At 36.4% G+C, this 6748-nt stretch overlaps 1 protein-coding gene across 1 annotated transcript in view; it reads right to left on the bottom strand.

Moving 5' to 3' along the window:
* Window positions 1-6748, bottom strand: part of CNTN5 (contactin 5) — a 1071081-nt gene that overhangs the window by 365441 nt on the left and 698892 nt on the right. The gene's annotated exons all lie outside the window — the stretch shown is intronic.

The following is a 6748-nucleotide window of genomic DNA, read 5'->3' as shown; positions in this document are numbered from 1 at the left end:
TCATTAGCTCATTGTTCATAACATGTGTGTCAGTGCAGAACGGTGCTCTGTAGAGGAGGATTCAGTGGCCGACTTCTCAAAAACATATCACTGTATTTCAGGAACCTCAGGATGGACCCCAGCTTCCACCCTTTTGGTTAGCAATACCCTAGCCACGTGTATCACCCCGCCACAGGATGAATACTATTGGACGATGGCTTCTTTTCTTTTCTTTTTCTATTAGGATGCTTCAACAATGGCTTGATACATTTGCATAAGTGGTACTTTTGAAAAATAATTTCATCAATGGTCATCTTTGTTAGAGATAGGACTTGAAGTTAATATTATGCATGCACATTACCATCAGTGATATGGTATTAGTTAATTGAGTAAACATAGAGTGTAATGACAATGTCTGCAGAGTAAGTGTACAGATAAAGCCCTATGAACTAAGGTGTTATTTGATGTTTATATTTTTTACACATTCAAATACATGGAAATCACTTAATAAAATGGTTCTTTTAATTCATTAGAAAACATATGTAATATCAGAGTTCCTTATATTCTCACTTTACTGCAATTGAATTTCAATAGGTGTTTCATTTACAATTACTTTTCTTACAGTGTTTTAGAATGTGAATATACACATATAGCTACTAAGCTCTATAAGATTCTTGGTAAAGAAAGTAAAGAACCTATAAAATTTTACAAGTAACAATAATAATAACTATAAAAAATGATAATAGGGAAGAAAGAAAATGGCTGAAAAATATACCTACAGACATAAGATGGCTGAGCCATGTCAATATCCTTATTCACTCAGGGACTATTTTAAATATTATATAGTGGTGCTATAACAGAAATACCACAAGTGAGTGGTTTTAATGAACCAAAATTTATTCTATCCCACTTTCAGAATCCAGAAGTTCGATTTCAGAGAGTGCTGAAGGAAGGGATAGGCTTCCTATCTCTCGTAGCTCTGAGGAATCTGGAAGAACCTGGCCTCCTTTCCAATGCGTGGGCCCAGCACTCCTAGGAGAGTGTCTACTAGTGCCTGGTCATCAGTCAATCTCCTCCCGATTTCGGAAATTCTCAGATCAGGGACCCCAGTTACAAAGGATAAACACTGCTCCTGGATCTCCTTTATTGATTGGAAGGAAGGCTCTCTGATCTCTGTTCCCTTGTCTAGTCATCCATATCTCAAAAGAGATTGACTCAAGATACAAGCTAATCTTTGAGCGTGTAGCCAGCCTCAGTAACTGCTCTCACACTGGAGATCGCACGATAAAATCTGCAAGACAAATGGCTTGTTCACAGCAAATACCTCTTTTCAACAACATAATCTGTGACTATGCACATGGATTACACAGAAACCAAACTGACTACATCTGTGGGCAGAAGCAATGGAGAAGGTCAATATCAGCAGTTAAGACCAAGCCCAGGGCTGACTGTGGAACACATCATCAATGGCTCATATGGAAGTTCAGGATAAAGCTAAATAAAATTTTAAAAAGTCCATGAGAGTCAAAATACAACCTTGAACCTCTCCACCTGGATTTCAAGAACAGTTTGACACCTTGAACGCTGATGACATAAGACCTGATGAGCTGTGGTAGGACCTTAAGACCATCATTCAGGAAGAAAGCAAAAGGTTATTAAGAAGACAGGAAAGATAAAGGCTCAAAGTAGATATCAGAACAGATGCTGAAACTTGCTCTTAAATGTAGTTAAAGCAGATGGAAGAAAGGATGAAGTAAAAAAGCTGAATAAAAAAATTCAGAGGGCAGCTTGAGAAGACAAAGTATATTATTATAACAAACTGTGCAATGACTTAGATTAGAAAAGCCAAAAGGAAGAACATGCTCAGGATATTTTAAAATGAAAGAACTCAAGAATTCCAGCTTTGAGTTTCAATCTTGAAAGATTCCAGGACAAAATATTCAGTAATGCAAGAAACATCAAAATAAATTGGTAAGAATACACAAAATCATTGCACCCCCCCACAAAAACACAAACAAAAAAACTAGTTGACATTCCACCAATTTAGGAGGTAGCATATGAGCAAGATCCAATGACACTGAAAGCATTAGCTAAAAACCAGGCTCCAAGAATTGACAGAATACCAACTGAAATGTTTCAACGGGTTAATGAAGCACTGCAGGCAGAAGAGATCCATATTTGTGCCCATTCCAAAGAAAGGCGACCCAACAGAATGTTCAAATTTTAGAACATTACCACTGGTATCACATGCTAATAAGTTTCTGCTGAAGCTCATCCAACAATAGTTTCAGCAGCACATTGACAGAGGTTAGACTCGATTCAGAAGTGGATGTGCAACACCGGACATCATTGCGATTGTCAGATGGATCTTGCCTGAAAGCAGAGAATCCTAGAAAGATGTTTACTTTCTAGGATCATAACAAACTACAGAGAGCCTGGAGAAGACTGGGAATTCCAGCATACAGATTGTGCTCATGTGGAACTTGTACATGGATCAAAGGGCAGTTGTGCCAACAGAACAACGGACTACTTCATGGTTGAAAATCAGGAAAGGTGTGTGTCAGGGAAGCATTCTCTCACCATACTTATTTCAATCAGTATTCTAAGCATATCATCATCGGAAAACTGAATTATACGAAGAAAAAAAAATACGGCATAGAGAGTAGGGAAGGCTTCCTAACAACTTGCAATATGCAGATGACAAAACCTTGCTGAAAATCAGGAGATCTTGAAGCGTTTGCTGAAGAAGAGCAAGGATTACAGCCTTCAGTATGGTTTAAAACTCAATGTAAAACAACAAAATCCTCCCAACTGGTTCACTAGGTAACATCATGATAAGGGTTTCATCTTGTTTGTATCCACAATCAATGCTCCTGAAAGCAGCAGTCAAGAGATCAAAAGACAGGTTGCATTGGGCAAATCTCTCCCCTTAGAGATCTCTTTAGTCTGTTGAATAGCAGGGAGATTACTTTGAGGACTAAGGTATTCCTGACCCAAAGCATGGAATTTTCAATCATCTCATATGCATATGAAAGCTGGACATTGAATAAGACCAGAAGAATTAATGCATTTGAATTTGGTGCTCGAGAAGGATTTTGAAAGTTCTGTGGACTGTCAAAATAACAAACAAATCTGTCTTGGAAGAAATATGGCCAAAATCCTTCTCTGAAGCAAGGATAGGGAGACTTTGTCTCATGTCCTTCGTACATGTTGTCAGGAGAAACCAGGGCCCGGAAAAGGCCATCATGCTTGGTAAAGCAGAGGGTCAGGGACAAAGAGGAAGGTTCTAAACAAGATGGACTGATGCATTGGCTACAATAATGGGCTCAAGCATAGTAACAATTGTGAGGATCCTGCAGGATCAGACATTATTCTGTTTGGTTGTGTTTTGGGTCACTATTGGTCAGAATGGATTTGGTAGCACCTAACAACAACAACAACAATCCTGCCTCAGTAACATCATAAAAGTTAGGATATACAACCCATAAGATAATTACACAAGATCACAATTGGAGGATAAATACGTAACACTGAGATTCATGAAGTAAGTTGACATGAAATTTTGGGAAATACAAACTCTATCCATAACAGATACCACACTTCAGTAGATACTGGTAAATGATTGTTTGATAAATGGTAGTGAATTCCAACTTCAACCTTGACTGTGTTGAAATATTGAGTCAATGTCATGTGCATATACATGACACATGGCTAATGTTTTTTTGAGTTTGGAAACCTAGTAGCATTAAAAAAATTAATTTCTTATCAATATATTCCTCATGTATTACTGTACTAAAATAAAAAAAATATTTATAATTTTGAATATTTTCCTCATTTATAAAAGTTTTGATGGCTTCATATATAAGTAATTATTTTATAAGTCAGATAGACAAACAACATATTATTTTCTCACCTCAACAAACACATTACCCTGATTCATGGTTTTATTGAGGCAAGTTATTGCTAGGTAAAAAAAGGAAAAAAAGGCTCAAAGTCTCCTAAAAGAGTAAATGACTTATGTTATCTTCAAATAACTGCATCTTTATGAGTATCATTTATATATGGAGATTTGGGGGAAAAAGTAGAGAGATTTATTATTATGAGAAAATGTTTTTCATTGCTATTATATATGATATATTCTGGAATGGGAAATACCAATAGATTTTTCCCCCTCCTTAAACATCAAGAATAAATTGATCAGGGGTTGCTTCATGTTGTACTTCTTCTGCCTGATTACTGAACGTCAAGGCTTATTATCTTGCTGCTGTGACTTAGGGAAATGTGCATGCCTCTCTGCGTCCTCGTGTGAAAGCGTATCCTAGGTACCAAAAACTGAGAAAATGATCTCGTTCAATCAGATGTGAAGAAAGCATCCACATTTCCCCAAGAAAACATATAAGCTTTCTGAAGCATTAAAGCAATCAGTTCAAGACAGCAAACTGAAAAGTTTTTGATAACAAAAAGTAGAATTTTATTTTGAATGAGACATGTTGAAAGTGGGGCTTTTTGTTTTGTTTAGTTTGAGAAAAGCAGGTTTGTTGGTTATTTTAATAATTTTCTTATAACAAATAAATACTGTAGAAACTCCTCTTTAAATACATCTACATAATAAAAATGCATTTAAATTCCTTCCTCATTAGTCTGTTTGTCTGCTGGTATAAAAATAGGACAAACTTCGATACTCCTCCTTTTTGTGTAAACTGTTCCTAAATTGTGGTAGTGGCATAAATTTAGCTATTGTAAGATGCCACTATGAATCTATATGAATATGTTTATCAGAAAAATGAAAGGTATTGAATGAACTGAGGCCTTCATTTTGCCATACGTAGACCATTATTTGCATGTTAGTCTGACATGGTCTAGTAATTAGCAAGGGATGTCTAGATTGAGTCCAAATTATATAAAAATTTAAATATCATAATTCCAAATGACAACATGATAAATTCAATAAAGAAACATTTTGAAGATTTCTAAATAATAAAAGCTCATTTCAGTTGTCATTTAACCAGAATGTATAATTTCTATGCAACCCATTCAAATATTTATATCTATGAGAAGTTTTTTTCCAGTGAAAAGGGGAAAAATAAAATGCTTACTGGATTTAACTCACTGAGTTAGGCAAGTTAGACATGAATTTTATGTGCATAATACTCTCTGCAAGAAGTTAAAAGGCTATCACAAGGTAATTGAGAAAAACATGAGACAGAACAACCTAAGTTATACGGAAGTAGTTTCTACACACACATACACATTTGGAGGGAGAGAAAGGGAGGGAAAATTCAGTAAATCAGAAAAAGAGAACTACTGTTTCATGACCAGGTTACGTTAGAAGGGAGCGGTAAAGGGAATGAGCACGAGCGCCTAGAGCTGAGTTCCCAACACGTTCAGATTCAGCGACTCTCCGCTCCTAGTCTTCATATGCTGAGCCCCATTTTTGTTTGCTCGAATCTTTCCTTGTTCTCATTATGTGCCATATGCCTCCTGAAAATAAAGACCGTGCACTATTTTTTTTAGGATTGCTGTAACAAGCTACCATGAAATGGATGTCCAGAAATGACAGAAATTGATGGGAGTTCTAGGAGTTAGAGACCTAGATTTAGGGTCATACTCAGAAAATTCTAGGTTTTTTTTTTTCTCATCTCCTTAAGCTTCTGGTTGCTCCAGAATTTTCATTGCCTTCAATAGTCAGCATCAAAAGGCTCTTTTTTATTTCTCTATGTATTTTCCTTCCATTCAGACTGGATTATTCAGTAGATCCAATTTCCAAGCAAGGTCACCTTCACAAGCTACCCGAGATTAGGTTTCAGTGTATCATTTGGGGGTCACAATTTAATTCACAGTGAGCTCTTTATGTGAGTTCACTTGAGTGAATGTCTGTTCTTCACAGCTATCTGAAACATTCTTTCACATTGCCTGTTATTTCATACATTTTAACATTCTCCTGAGTGATGGTTTTCCCTCCAGAAGTTTCTCACCCATAGCTTTCTACCAATCCATACAGTAATCACAAAGAAGAAAATGGGACTTAGAATATCCTTGAGGAATTAGTTCTGCCAGCTACGTTGATCAGCTGCTTGGTTGCATAACTCTGGGAGAAAACGTGACAAAAGAGTTGCTTTTAAATATTGTTAAAAGTTTATTTTTACACTTTAATCTGTACAAATTGTTTTCTCACTGCAGTCTTGTTATTGAGAATGCCAGCCGTCCTGCTGTTAGCACTACATCCGAGATACTAAACACACCAGCCCGATTTGCTCGGTAAACAATTCACCACATGTTCTATTTTATAAACTCTCATTTCAAAGGCTTTAGGTATGATCTAGTTCAAAAGATACATTTTCCAGAGGGAAAATGCCGATTATCACAGCCCCATTTCAGAGCTTTATGTGCATTAAAGATTCTACATGTAAGGAGGGAGGGAATAACCCTTGAGGGAACACCTGCTATCTGCCTGCCATTGTGCTAGGTGTACACAAAAATTGTTATTTAAATCCAACAAAACACAGTAAGCATGATCTGGTTATCCCTATTTTTAAAAAGGAGGGTCTTGTGGATTTGAGAATTTAACTAAGTTGCTAAATGACAGATAAAGAGTTCAAACGTGGGGCTGTATAAATGCTCGTCCATTCATTATTCTATATGACTCCTCAGAAGCAAAAAAATCATGTTACTTGCAAAGTATAATTCATGTGTTCATTACCCATTTTATAGAAAATTAAGTTCTACATCAAAGGTTATTTTCTCAGGAGAGTCTTATTCTCTCTCTCCC

This window comes from Echinops telfairi, unplaced genomic scaffold, assembly GCF_000313985.2.
Source record: "Echinops telfairi isolate 266 unplaced genomic scaffold, ASM31398v2 ScPeMD7_7421;HRSCAF=8459, whole genome shotgun sequence".
NCBI classification, from domain to species: domain Eukaryota; kingdom Metazoa; phylum Chordata; class Mammalia; order Afrosoricida; family Tenrecidae; genus Echinops; species Echinops telfairi.
This window is presented reverse-complemented; position numbering and strand designations above follow the sequence as displayed.